At 40.3% G+C, this 14,925-nt stretch overlaps 1 protein-coding gene across 1 annotated transcript in view; it reads right to left on the bottom strand.

Moving 5' to 3' along the window:
* Nucleotides 1–14,382, bottom strand: part of hivep1.S (HIVEP zinc finger 1 S homeolog) — a 136,912-nt gene extending 122,530 nt beyond the window's left edge. Inside the window, exon 1 of the mRNA XM_041567219.1 lies at nucleotides 14,080–14,382. The gene's annotated coding sequence lies outside the window, so the exon portion shown is untranslated. The remainder of the gene's footprint in view (nucleotides 1–14,079) is intronic.
* Nucleotides 14,383–14,925: the final 543 nt, after the last annotated feature.

Genomic DNA, 14,925 nt, shown 5'->3' with positions numbered 1-14,925 from the left:
TTGTGAATTTTCTATTTTTCTCTTTTACTCTGATAGAAGAGTTCAACAAATGGATGCACCAAATTCACCATTTGGTGGATGTGGCATAAAATTTGGGCCCTAACATGTTTTTTCAAACCTCAACCAAATAAACAAAGCTACAAGTGCATTAATGTCACAGGGCTTATTTACTAGTCACTACCAATTGTAATTTTCCCAGAGTTGTTGCTAGGAGCAAAACAACACTTTAGTTTATATGAGGTGCTTCCTGTATCTAGGTGTGTACTGCCTTCAGAGTTTCACTTAAACCATGTAGAACATTCTCACAGGATGTTATTATGTAAATGTGGGAATACAGAGTCAAATAATAAGAATGTTTGCAATAGGTGGTTCACGGATTTTGAGTAAATCCATTTATGTCAATATTCTCTTTTAAAGAGGAGAAGTAACAAAAATATTTTGACAATTTAAGCTGAAATCTAGGCAGTCATATTATAGAAACTAATTTTTTTAAGTCGAAAACATTTAAAAATAAAAGAATGTCCAGTTGCTGCATTCACACTTTCGGATCTGAGTCTTAAAGGAATAGTTCAGTGTGAAAATAAAAACTGGGTAAATAGATAGGCTGTGCAAAATAAAAAATGTTTCTAATATAGTTAGTTAGCCAAAAATTTAATGTATAAAGGCTGGAGTGAACAGATGTCTAATAAAACAGCCAGAATCCAACTTCCTGCTTTTCAGCTCTATAACTCTGAGTTAGTCAGCGACTTGAAGGGGGGCCACATGGTACATTTCTGTTCAGTGAGTTTGCAATTAATCCTCAGCATTCAGCTCAGATTCAAAAGCAACAGATATGACCCATGTGGCCCTCCCTCAAGTCTCTGATTGGTTACTGCAGGAAGTAGTCATCTGACTGACATGTTATACATCAAATCACTCCAGCCTTTATACATTACATTTTTGGCTAACTAACTATATTAGAAACATGTTTTATTTTGCACAGCCTATCCATTTACCCAGTTTTTATTTTTACACTGAGCAATTCCTTTAAGGGGGTGATTTACTGAAATTCAGCTTTCTATTTTTTTTCACAAATAATATTTTTTCCCTAAAATTTGTGGATTTTAAAGTATCTAAAATGCAAAAAATTTGAGCTTTATAAAGTGTAAAAAGCACAAAAAAACCGCCAATACAAAATTGCGCCAAGTAAATGCTGTCGAGGTCCCATAGCAGTCCATGGGAACTGAGCTGATCCTATTGGACTATTTTTAATCAATTTGGACTTTTAGAGGTTTTTGGATTTTTTTTCCGTAAAAATTGCCAAGAAAAACTTGAATTTTTAGAGGTTTTAGTATTTTTTAGCACAATGTTCAGCATTTTCTTTTTCACTGCAAATTTTTATATTCTGATCTTTTAATAACTTTCATGGCATTCATGGTTTTCAAGAAATAAGAGTTTAATCATGGTTACAAAAACCTCTAAAACCATGAAAATACGACCTTCAATAGTCTCCACGACTTTCATGGGTAAATTAAGGGGGTTATTTATTAGTCAGATTTTTTTTCTGATTATACTTTTAAAGGGGAAAAATTATAAATGTATGTAAAATCTCAGCTGTCAATCATACATTGCCTGCCCTGTCTCTATTATTTTCACTTTCCATTCAGCACTACCTAGATGTCACCGGACTCCACATACCCGCCACCATCAACTAACTGTGTAGCCAGCTGCCAGTTCATGGGCATAAAGTCCCCCATTCTGGCTCATAAACAAGATTTTGACACAACACAAAGCTTATCCATAAAATACAATATCTACAGAACAGCTCCTGCCTGTTTGCTCTGATTGTCATGCCTAGACTAAAAGGATGATTTAAATAATTTATATAGTGTAAGCGAAGAATTTAGAATTCTCTTAGGGTAACAGGTCCCCGTTAAAAAGTTATTTGTGCCACTGAAAAGAAGTTTAAGCAGGCCTTAATAAGTGCATTAATGAGCAATAGAATTCTCAGGGGCATATTTATTACACTGTTTAAAGAACAGTGGGATAATACACCACACTTTGGGGCAGATTTATCAAAGGTCGAAGTTCGAAGTTAAAAAAAACTTTGAACTTCGAATTCAAAAAGACCAATCGAATGGAGGACAAAGTTTTTTGGAGTCGAAGTGGGCCGAATTCGACCTACTTCTGATCCTGCGATCATACTTCGATCAAAGTATTTTTTAACTTTGACCTTCCAAACTTCTTCCAAACTCCCCCAATTGCCTCCATGCAGGTCCTAGGAGGTCCCCCATAAGCTAAAACCAGCACTTCGGCAGCTTTTAGGTGGAGTATGGTCGAAGTTTTAAAGAGACCATACTTAAAAAAAATTCGATCTTCGAATTTCAAAGTTTTTTCAAATTCGAATAGAAGTTGGACTATTCGATGGTCAAAGTACCCAAAAATTACTTCAAATTCGAAGTTTTTTACTTCGAAAATTCACTTCAACCTTTGATAAATCTGCCCCTTCCTGTGAAGAAAAAAAATAGAGTATAAAACGGTATAAAACTTTTACACGTTTTTTCTTCCACCAGAAGCAATATAAAATAACGGTGGTAAATCTGTACATGAGAAGAAAGGCCTTAAAACAGTGCTAATCTATTTCCGCACTGAAAACACAGCACCAAAACCAACCTTATCTCCATTTTACGGCAAATGAGTATATATGAATTTACTGACAAGACTGATGAGCAATCACTTTTGCTGATTATTCAGACAGTTCCCATAAAGAGTTGGTGTTTTGCAATGATTTCAGGCACTTTGTGTTGCATTTTTAGCCTAGACAGTATATGGCTGACTTTCACAAAATACATGCTGAAAAACAGGGGAATTTTGATGTAAAGGATAAAGGAATAGAAATGCAGTTGTTGGTAAAAAAAAAAAGTAATAAGGCATTAAAGGTGAAGTGTGGAGAGTTAGAATAGTTGGCAGCAATACAAATGGCTTTGAAGGTCATTGAGAACATTTTAGATTTTATCAGACTTGGTAAGGGGAGGGGTTGGAGGATAAGCAGTCAGTGCAGTTAATGTACAGAAGAGGGTTAGTTGAGCAAAACTTGCAAGTTGCCTTGTCTGCCATTCAGCAAGTGACAATGGAGAGTTAACTAGCCTTTCAGTGTCGTTGTGTCAGCAATGTGTATGCTTTGGAGATACTGTAGAACCTTGATTTTACATTGCTCTAGAACTGACTCCGTCTTTTCACAATCATCTGAAAAATATAGTCTGGGTTCTACTGTATTTCATAACTGACAGCTACAGGATTTAGCTATGTATTTACTGAATAATAGGAATCAAACATGAAGGAATCAAAATGTATATATGTGTCACGGTCAGCTCCCAAAATCCAGAACAGGTGCTAGGCTCCCTGGTCTCGGCTCCGCTTCTGCCTGTAGCTGCCGTCTTTCACTTCGGGAGGAGCCCTCCGCTAATTGGATGCCGCCAGGTCTTAATAGGAGAGGAGCCAAGCAAAAGTTCTGGACGAGCAAAGGGGCACGGTTGTTTTTAAGTCTTTGGACGGAAAGCACAGTACTAGGAATAGATAAAGACGTAGTCAGACAGGCAGGGGTCAGTGTGGGCAGAGTTCAAGAGAGGTCAGACAGGCCGGGTCGGGCCAGGCAACTTTCAAGGGTAGTCAGGCAGGCAAGGGTCAATATCAGTAAAATCAGAATAGTCAAGCAGGCAAGGGTCAGGATAATCAGAGTTCAGAGTAGTCAGGCAGGTATGGATCGGATTTAGCAGAGTTCAGAATAGTCAGGCAGGCAAGGGTCAAAACAGGAATCAAAACAGGACAAAAATCGCACCCAGGAACTAACAAGTAGACCTAACAACAGGCAATTAGTTTGTATCAAAAGCCCCTTTAAATATTCAAACGTTCACGCCAAAACGCGATGACGTCAAGACGCCAGCGATGTACGAAACACGTAAGACCCGGAAGTGTGCGCCAAAACGCCATAGGAGAACCGGCGAGGGAGAGCTGACGATCAACCCGGCGGGCATCCCAGCAGAAGGCGCGGTGGGCGGCCCTGCTGGCTTGCTAGACTACCATGGTAAGTCCTCACAATATGGTTGAACATACATGAATGCAGGTAAGAAGCTGAAACAGCCAAGGCTAATTGGAATAAAAGTTGTTGTTGTGCAGCTTTCCATCTGATGTGAGTCATATCTAAATTAGGTTAATGAATACTTAAAGAAAACAAAAACGAAGCTGCTTAATGAACTTAAGGTCGATGCCATACTCACACCCAGTGTTTCTCCAAAGGTTGAGAAATACCAACACGTACACACACTGCTCCAAGTCCTTATGATGGATTTAGTAATAAGGGGTTAACCATCAGTTTTATAGGTTTTTAATTATTTACCTTCTTCTTCTGTAATATGGACCCTAGCAACCAGATTGTAGATATTGCAAATTAGTGAGCTTCTGAATAAAAAGCTAACAAAAACTACAAATAATAGGAAATGAAAACCAATTGCCAATTGAAAACCTATATTTTGACCCCAAAACAGTATTCAAGCAAATCCATCCAATATCAAGTTTTCTGAAACTAGCAAAACATTATAAAGATTGAATAATGGTTTGCAATGGAAGCTAGAGTAGCTCAAGGATCCCTGAAAACTTAATTTAAGCTGTATTTAACTTAAAGGATGTGTAACACTATTACTGTGAGACCATACTCCCTCTAGGTTTCGGGCCGAAAAAACTTGGCAATTGCTCGAGCCGATAATATCATGATATTGACAAATGAAGACCAAGCAAAAGTAGTACAGATATGGGATCCGTTATCCGGAAACCCGTTATCCAGAAACAGGGCCGCCATCAGGGGGGGACAAGTGTCCCAGGCCTGAAGGGGGGCCCGGCAATGCTGCATTTTTGAAAAAGCCAGGCCCCCCTTACGAGCGCTCGAGCCGTGCAGCCATTTCTCAGGATGCCGAATGCGGAAGTGCCGAAAAGCCGAAGCCGAAGTCCCGAAAACAGCCGAAGTCCCGAAGCGGCGAAAAGACCCGAAGTCACGAAAACAGCCGAAATTGAAGTCCTGAAGTGGCGAAAAGACCCGAAGTCACGAAAGGAGCCGAAATTAAAGTCCTGAAGCAGCAAAAAGACCCGAAGTCATGAAAGGAGGCGAAGTTGAAGTCCTGAAGCCTTGAGTTCAATTCTACTAAATACCAGTTTGTGGTTTGTTTGTTTTTTAATCCCCTGGCCACCAATGAATTATTTTAATATTCTATAGGCCCCTGCCACCAATGTTTTTTTTTTTTAATTTTTGGGGCCCCAATTTTTTTTTTTTAACTTATAAGGGGGCCCTGACCATCAATAACTTTTTATAACTTGTGTGTGGGGGGGGTTTACTATTTTAGGCGCTGATGTCTGTGTGGTCTTTTAACTGTGATGTGGAGTGGGCGGGATATGGGGTGGGGCTTGGGCATGAGGGTGGACGGGGCCCATGTGGCCCCAAAAATGTTGTTGTGCGGGGCCCCGTGATTTCTAATGGCGGCCCTGTCCAGAAAGCTCCGAATTACGGAAAGGCTGTCTCCCATAGACTCCATTTTAACCAAATAATCCAAAGTTTTAAAAATGATTTATTTTTTCTATGTAATAATAAAACAGTGTACAGGTCACATAGTCAGAAACCTGTGCATGCTTTGCTTAACAGGCTCTTTTTTTTAATTTTTATTGCATTATATTGTATGTTGGAAGTTGCTGCACAATGCTTTTAACGTTCCCTGTTACAAATACTTTACAAAATGTTTACTTTTATTAAATTTACAAAACGTTTACTTTTATTAAATCTTTTAAAACAAATAGAAAACAAAATTTAATTTAAGGAGTAAACCCAAATATAATTGTTTACCATGCACAATTATTATGAATGTTTAATTATTTAGTAAATGTAATTGCTATTAACAGTAGTATCTGTCTGTCCTTTGCTGTTAGAAGTTAAACACAAAATGTCCCATATGCATTCAAACAACTTATTAATTCTCAATCAAGCGGTAAAGATGCTTACCGCTTGTTATAATACATTACTGAGCATTTCATGTATTCCATTCTAAAATGTTCCTGATATTTGGGAAAGTGTTAATAAATGGGAAAATATTGAACTTTTAATACTTCACAAATCTGCTCTATTACAGGGCTGTCAACCCTTATGCCCAAAGACTAGATTGGGCCCTAAGGGAAATCTATGGCTCACACAACTCCCATAGATCTCTTTCAATGACAACATAATTGCTTAAAAAAAAAAAAAAAAAAAAAAAGAAAGAGAGAGAAACCCCGGGCCGGTGCTCCTATCAGCAGAAAACTGCACCGGCCCGTGGTTATAACAGTGAGCAACATGGAGGGTTCCTCTTCGGGCTTCTTCTTTCTTTGAGCGGCTGTGGATGCAGATTACAGTGAAAAGCCACATCCGTCTGTCCCGGGAAATTTGAAGAAAGAAGAAGTCGGAAGAGCACTCCGTGGTGCTCACTGGAATAACCCCGGGCCGCTGCATTTTTATGCTGATAGGAGCACCGGCCCAGGGTTTCAGGTAAGTAAATACGTTCACTTTGGGGTGCTGAACATTTGGCATCCCCAAGTGCTAAACAACTTTCCTTCTCCTTTAACAAAAACTGATATACAGAAAGCACTGAATTACTGGAAGGCCTACCTCTATTTTAAGCAAATAATTCAAATTTTTTAAATGATTTCCCTTTCCTCTATATTCTATAAGGATATAGTACAGATGGTAAATAAAGAAGGCTACAATTAATTCATATTGGCAATGCTAACCTATTGGGTTTATTTCATGTTTACATTTTAATAGCAGATTTAAGGTATGGTATCCCAAATACAGAAAAAACCCATCCAATAAAGCCCAGGTTCAAAGCATCTGATCCTATACCTGTATGCTAATATAACTATTATATTGTCAAATATAATAGTCAAATTCTTGACATTTCAGCAGAAACCCTACAATGAGTTTGCTGTGGAGCCCAGTTACATCTACATTGCTACTGACTGCAACTCTGGTCAAAAGAAGGCATAGGCTCCAGCAGGGCCACCATTAGGAGGTCAAAGGGGGTAAAAGTGTACCGGGCCTGGCCCTTAAGCCGAGCCGCCTCTTTGAAAATCCTGATTCGCCCGAAGTCCCGAATTGCTGAAGTCACAAAAAGAACCGAACTTGAAGCCCTCAAGCCGCGAAAAGACCCAAAGTCACAAAAGAGCCGAACCTGAAGTCCTGAAGCCACAAGCTCAATTTACTGAATACCAATGTGTGTTTTTTTATTTTTCTTAAAGCCCTAGCCACCAATGTATTATTTTAATATTCTACAGGCCCCTGCCACCAATGTTTTTTTTTTAAAATATTCTCTGGGGCCCCAATGTTTTTTTAACTTGTAAGGGGTGCCCTGGCGCTAAAATTTTCTTCAAATTATAGGGGGCCCTGACCACCAATAATTTTTTAAAAACATTTATGGGGGGCCCTGGCGCCACTGTTTTGTTTTTTTTTAACTTATAGGGGGGCCCTGACCATCAATGGCTTTTTATAACTTGTGCATGGGGGGGTTTACCGTTTTAAGCGCGGATGTCTGTGTGGTCTCTTAACTGTGGTGTGTGGTGGGCGTAGGGTTGCCACCTTTTGAAACGGTGGAGACGAGGCAGGGTGGCGGGCCGTGATATCAGGGGGCGGGCCATGACATACATGGGAGTGTCTGTGACATCAGGGGCAGGGCTATGATGCAGCGATTGGCAATTTGCAGATCGACGTGTCAGTCAAGGGAATCCTGCCTGGTTTTCCTTATTTGTAAAACCGGGGAGTAAGTTTTGACCCAGGCAGCCCTTCAAAATACTGGGTCAAAACCGGACAGGTGGAAACCCAGGTGGGCGTGATCTTGGGGTGGGCGTGACGGGCCCAGAAAATGTTGATGTATGGCAGGCCCGGACTGGCAATCTGTGGGTTCTGTCAAATGCCAGAGGGGCTGCTATAAGGTGCTATAGAAAGTCAGTATCTAGTGGGCTGGTGGGGGCTGTTTGGGCCTCTGTGTGGGCTGAGTGGACCTCTGTGTACCTGAAATGTCAGGACCTATTTTAGTTCTCAGTCCGGACCTGTGTATGGGGCTCCGTGATTTCTAATGGCGGCCCTGGGTTCCAGTCCCGTGGCTGATGCTTACATTGCAGCTGAGTGTTTGCGGCCCCCTTAACCACCTTTCCTACCAGCCTGGTGCGCATGCGCGGAGGCACCTTCCCATCTGCAGCATTGTGTACACCTCACGCCACGGCCACTGAGCAATACGCATGCGCTACGTTAACTATTAAAGTATCAGTGGTGTTACACTTCATAGCTTTCACACTTTTGCAACTGGAAAACTTCCCACATACCCATGACATCTTTATTTCTGACTTTACTGCAATAAATTGTATCGGTACGAAGCAAAAAAAAAAAAATTCCGCCCTTCCTCTTAGTGTCATGAAAATCACCGCAATAACTCAACACGAGTCTTCCTCGCGTAACAAGCGACCTTGCTTAGAGGCCCAGCGCTCTTCTGACACTTGCAGGGAGGAAGTGCGACTCTATCACTCGCAGCGAAAGGCACAAGCAAGGTTTCAGTCACATGACCGTCTTTGGAGGGCTATTGGGGGGACCCGTCTGGTCCCGCCCACTGTCTACACGTAATCTTTCCGATGACGTCACTGGATTTTCCAGCGCTACCTTCTGAGCTCCACATACGTTCTCTCAGAAACCCTGATGTCTTTAGCAGGGGCCACTTTAGGGAGTGCTATGAAGGCCTACGGCTCTAAAAACGACGTGACAATGCATGTTAGTCGGAATGACTGCTTGAAATAATCCGTTTCTCTCAAAACACGCGAATAAAAAGTTTTTACAAGTCCGTAAAGTTACCGGATACGAAGGGGGAGTAGGCGGCGTGAATGGAAACAGAGCACATTCCAGCATTCCCTTCGCTAGATTTACAGCTCTAAATCACTCACACGACACTCAATATGTAAACAAACACGCTGAGAACTCTATAAACTCTTGAGATGTTTTGACACCAAGAATAAGCATGGCATTAAGGAAAGTCATTGGTTCATTGTCAAACATGTGAAATCCGCACGGGGTGAATCATTCATTTAGCTTCTCATAATGCAAACAACATGCTTCTGGCATTTATAACATGCAGAAAAAGCTCCCCTACTAGTTATTATACACTAGGGGGCAGGTTTACTAAGGGTCGAAGTAAAATCCTATGACTTCGAAAATCAAAGTACTGTCTCTTTAAAAAATATTTTCTAAGTCTTTAGAGGTCGAAGGAAAATCCTTCAATCGATCGCTGAAATCCTTCGAATCATTTGAGTGATTTTCCTTTGATCGCAGGATGGCCAATTTTGCTGAAAAATACTTCGACTTCGATATTCGACGTCGAGGTATTTCAATTCGGTGGTCGAATTTCGAAGTATTTTCTACTTCGAAATTCGACTCTTGATAAATCTGCCCCTAGTTATTATACACAACACTGCCCCGGTTACACAACCCACTCGAGAACTGAAGTCAAACAGTGTTTCCTTCAAGGAAATAGATTTGGGGATTTATGTGAGGCCAAGTTCAACTATGTATATAAACATTCTTTCCAGCATGAACACTATGGGGCATGTTTATCAAAATGGAAACACAGTTCCCCACAGTTCAGAGGGGAATTTAGCAGTGCTCTATTCTCTTCTATAGCATTTTTATTCCAGCATATACTTAAATAAATATTTATAAAAATGTCCCAATGTGACCCAGGGATTTGTAATACATTAAATGTATAAGACAGTGTCCCACAGGAGAAAAGTGCTATAAAAATGTTATTCTTACAATTATTTTCTGCTAACATATAATGCAGCACATTACATTATATATCATTCACACATGTCCCTGCCCCTCTGGAGCTTACAATCTAAGCTCTCTTGCTGAAATAAAACCTAGGACCCCAGTGCTGCAAACACCAATGCTAACCTCTGAAGCACTATGTTGCTGGGGAGTACCCTAAAGAAATGAAACTTAATTCATTACCATACCTCCCAACATTTTCAAAATAGAAAGAAATACAAATTTTTGACAACGCCCATTTTAGGGCCACACACCCCTAATTACCATGTCCATTTTATAAAATTTGGCAGGTTACTGAAAGAACATTTCTGGGGGTTTAAGGGTCATGTTTTGATGTGTTATTACAGTTTTGCTAATGCAAGTGAATTGCCCTTTAAGCTGCAAGTCACAGTTTCCCCAAGAGACCAGCTTATTTTAAATAGTTACAATTGTTTCTTTGCTTATCTTAAATTGTAACAAATGTAACCAAGTACACCTGCCACGTATTCTGGTCTCTCTGCCAAAAAGCCAATTGCGTTTTAGAAACTTTGTATCTTTTTCTGGCTGTTCACTGCAGGAGATCAAAGTGAAAGTTGGGACATTTCAGTAACAATCTGGGACTGCGGGTTGAGCTGTCAAAATCAGGACTGTCCCGCGAACAGTTGGGAGGTATGCATTACTATGATCATGTGTCATTAGTGCAAATAGTAATATAATCCAGCATACAATTATTTTGAACAAGGATATTATAGAGGTCAGTTGTACTAGTTTTCCCTGTGAGCCATTGGGGGAATCAGGAACATATTTTCATCAAAATAGTCAAAATGTATATTTTAGTACTTTCTAATTTCCCTGTTACTTACAAGTATACAGGGCCGGATTTACATTGTGGGTGCCCCTAGGCCCACTGCCGTTCTTCTACCCTGTCCCCTCTCCTTTATTTGTGCAAATTTTCATCATCTGGACTGAAGTATTGGGGATTGGCGCACAGGAAATCGAAAAATGATTGTATCCCCAGTGTTTTTGAACCAATGTGGGTGTGGTTGGGCAGCATGCCGCTCCCCTAAAATCCTGCCGCCCTAGGCCCGGGCCTAGGTGGGCTTTCCACAAATCCGGGCCTGCAAGTATATATTTTCTCAAGAGGAAACTGTAATTTTGGGAGACTGAAGCAACACATGGGTTTTACCACCAGCGATTTAAATTATTGCCGGTGGGAAAGCATTTATAGGAGATTAGTCGCTCTCAGAAGCAGAGATTTATCACTGGCGATTGTAACAAGTGACCATCCTATAGATTTATCTTTTTGGCAACGGTTAGATTTAATTAGACTCAAGTTCTGGTTTTCGTTGCAAAATATTCTAGGCTGGGGTGGACAGCTGCGTGCCTGAGGGATGGCCAAGCGTGATGATTTACGAAGGTGTAAACCTCTGACACCATATGCTAAATGATTATAAACTAGGGACCATCATTTTTGGATTCATCCAAATACCAAATCCTACCCAAAAAAATCCAACTCTGCATTAATAAAAAAGCAACAAATCACCTAGTTTCCCAGGAGATTAAAGCCTCATGCCTTTAAGGGTCCAGTTTGTATTGAGCTAAAGAGTGAGAATTGGCCTGTATCACAGTTGTACAAAAACTAAATCCTGCCTTTAGTGCACCCAGTCAGCTATTCCCATTGCACTGGTATCAGTTGATACTACTTGCTACCTAACTGTTTGGCACAAGCCCAATGAATGGATACCATACAAAGGGCTATATATATATATATATATATATATATATATATATATATATATATATATATATATATATATATATATATATATATATATATATATATATATATATATATATATATATATATATTTCGGACTCCACTGGGCCCTTTGTCAAGGCTTGACAAAGGGCCCAGTGGAGTCCGAAACGTTGCCCTTACCTTGTATGTATGTGGGCTAAATAAACAATTTATCACTTATCACACCATAACCCTCAACCTATAATCTGACTAAAACTTGGCACATATGGCCAGTTTATGATGTTCCCTGTAGGAAGGTGATAAAAGTTATTCCAAACTGGACACTTGGAAGAAAAGTCAGTTAACAGCAACATCTTTCTCTTACATCTGTATAGTTTGTAACCCATGACTCTGTCCACCCAATCACAAATGCAATAAAGTCAACCACGTATACGATGCCTATGGGATTCACCATCAAGAATCAAAATAGTCGCTGATAATTCATGAACCAGACCAGAAAACTGCCTCAATTAAGGACTGAAGCTGCTAATTTGAACATAAAATATATCTCACTACCTCTGCACAGTGTTAGGTAATTACTGCTGATATGCACTGCATTTTTTTATAAGTAAAGATAATATTTTATTGTTCACTTGAGGATAGGGCTTGCGCAAAAGATATTTTTTGCCTTGAGATCTAATAACCAGCCCACTAGAAAGCCCTCTTTGTAAATAGATTCCTCCATTCCCACAGCTGTAGGCTTTGAGATAAGGAAAGGCACATTATACAGAGGGTGAACTGGGGCTTTGTTCATAAGAACAAGAAGTATAATATTACTTTAGTATCCATTTTTAACTTGCCTGTATAAGAAATAATAAAAACCATTTGTTTTTATTAAAACAAAAAGCATATTCCAAATTAAGTTTGCTCTCTAAACTCTTTTTTTTTAAAAAAAGGGGTAAAAGCCCCTAGCATCTGGATAACAGTATAAATTCTAATAATGCAAGCTTCAAAATACTGAATTGTTCAAAATCGCAAATTAAAAAGTTGCAAATTGTTATCGAATTCTGCTGTAAAAACTATACTAAACGTTTGTAATTTATAGGGATGAAAATCCTGGGTTTGGCTGAACAGAAATCAGACTGTTAAAATGACATGACTCTAGCTCATGTGATTTGGTAAATTGACAAGTTTTATTTTCCCTGAATTATGTGCAATTGTGGATTCAGACGAATCCTTTGTGGAACAATTGGTTTTCGAGCAAATGTGCGAAAAAGTAGACTCTGTGTATCCTTAGTTGATAAATGCTGAGAAACGTCACACATTTAAAGCACTGCGTATCTTGACAGCGCTATATAAATAAATGATGATGATGACATTGCTACAAATATTAGGTTTAAGCGCTGGGGGTACCACAGCTTCATGGCAGAAAACAAAATTCCACACAGAATTTGACCATAACTTCTGCACTGCCACTTAGAATTAAACTACAAATGTGCCTGTTACTGTCCCTTACAATTAACCCCATATGCACCCATCTGAAGATACTGCAAATACAGCACGTTTATAAAGCGAATTACAAAAGTGCAGTAACCCCAGACAAATAAGACGTTTGCTTTCATATAGGGATGCACCGAATCCAGGATTCGGTTCGGGATTCAGCCTTTTTCAGCAGGTTTTGGATTCGGCCGAATCCTACTGCCTGGCCGAACCAAATCCAAATCCTAATTTGCATATGCAAATTAGGGTCAGGGAGGGAAATCACGTGCCTTTTTGTCACAAAACAAGGAAGTAAGAAATGTTTTTCACATCCCACCCCTAATTTGCATATACAAATTAGGATTCGGTTCAGTATTCGGCCGAATTCAAAATAGGATTCTGTTTTGAGTGTGCTTCTGTGTAGGCTAGTACTACACTTGTACAGTAGATAGGGGTGAGTGTGTCATTGCAGAACTCCCTCAGGAGCTGACGGATGTCGGAGATCCCTCTTCAGCTCCCATAGTCTCTTTGCTCCCTCCCTCTGCCCCTTTCTATGCACATCCTCTTTAGGGCAGCCGGAGATCCCGGAGGTTCCTCTTCAGCCATTCAATGTGCCCTATTGTTGTCCTTGCACTGCTCCCGAACCCAATTACTCCCATGAGCTAGGTGTCCTGCTAGAAATGTAACTACCCTTACACCCTAAGGTCCCGCTTAGTCATAACGTCTGAACAGTTCGCACTAAGTGACGCCTTTGCTCTTCAGTCTCAGGTCTATACTAACAGTAACAGGACAGCCACTTCCGGTCCGTGTCTATAACAACAGCTGGCAGCTTCTACTCTAATAAATCCTCAGGGGCTGCAATATGATGTGTGCTGTGTACTCCACCAATAGCAAGGCAGCCAAAAGCATGGGAGCCCTGGGACTATCAGATACTGGATAGACTTGCTGCTGTGGCATATGAGGGGTTAAAAGCCGGGGGAGCACACGCTGCGAGGGGAAAGACCAAGTGAAATCGCCTACTCACCAAACTTGCACCGACTTCCTGGTGAAGACCCTTACTGGCTGTATGGGAAGGAGTGTTACACAGTCCCCTCCCCCTTTTCTAGAAACCTGAATGTCTCCAGGGTTTGGGCAGGAAATGCAAGATTAGTAAAGCACCACATTATTAAATTGTCTAAGGCTTCTTCTGTCCATTGCCCCGCTTGGGAAAATGATGACCCACTTTCTATTGCTTTATAATGTTTGTTATTAGTCTGTGCTTAATGGCAAATGGTAGGAGGGATTCCTCTCTCGTGTCTGCTAGTGAGGGATTGCTGTAGGGGCGGAGCTAAAGGGGCTGCCCTGCACATTGTGCTTTCACTTCACTAGCTGACAGGGATGTGTGTGCGTGTCTTTGTGCGTGTGTGTGTTGTAGTGTGAATGCTGACATGTCAGCTAACCCCTTGTCATTAGGTGATGCTGATTCAGTCCTGGATTTTCTTTAAAGGGGTTGGTCACCTTTGAGTTAACTTTAATATGATGTAGAGAGTGATGTTTCACACAACTTGCATTTTTGTTTTTATTATTCATGGTTTTTGAGTTCCTTAGCTTTTTATTCAGTAGCTCTCCAGTTTGCAATTCAGCATCTGATTGCTCGGGCCCAAAGTACCCTAGCAACTATTCACTAATATCAATAAGGGAGGGCCTGAATAAGAAAAAGTAGCATCAATAATATTTTTGCAGTCTTACAGAGAATTTTTTTCCCCCATGGGGCCAGTGACCCCCCATTCGAAAGCTGGAAAAAAATCACAAAAATCAAGTCAAATTGGACAGTTGCTTAGAATTAGGCATTCTACAACATATTAAATCTTAAAGGTGAACTATTTTGTCT

This window comes from Xenopus laevis, chromosome 6S (genome assembly GCF_017654675.1).
Source record: "Xenopus laevis strain J_2021 chromosome 6S, Xenopus_laevis_v10.1, whole genome shotgun sequence".
Classification (NCBI taxonomy): Eukaryota; Metazoa; Chordata; class Amphibia; order Anura; family Pipidae; genus Xenopus; species Xenopus laevis.
This window is presented reverse-complemented; position numbering and strand designations above follow the sequence as displayed.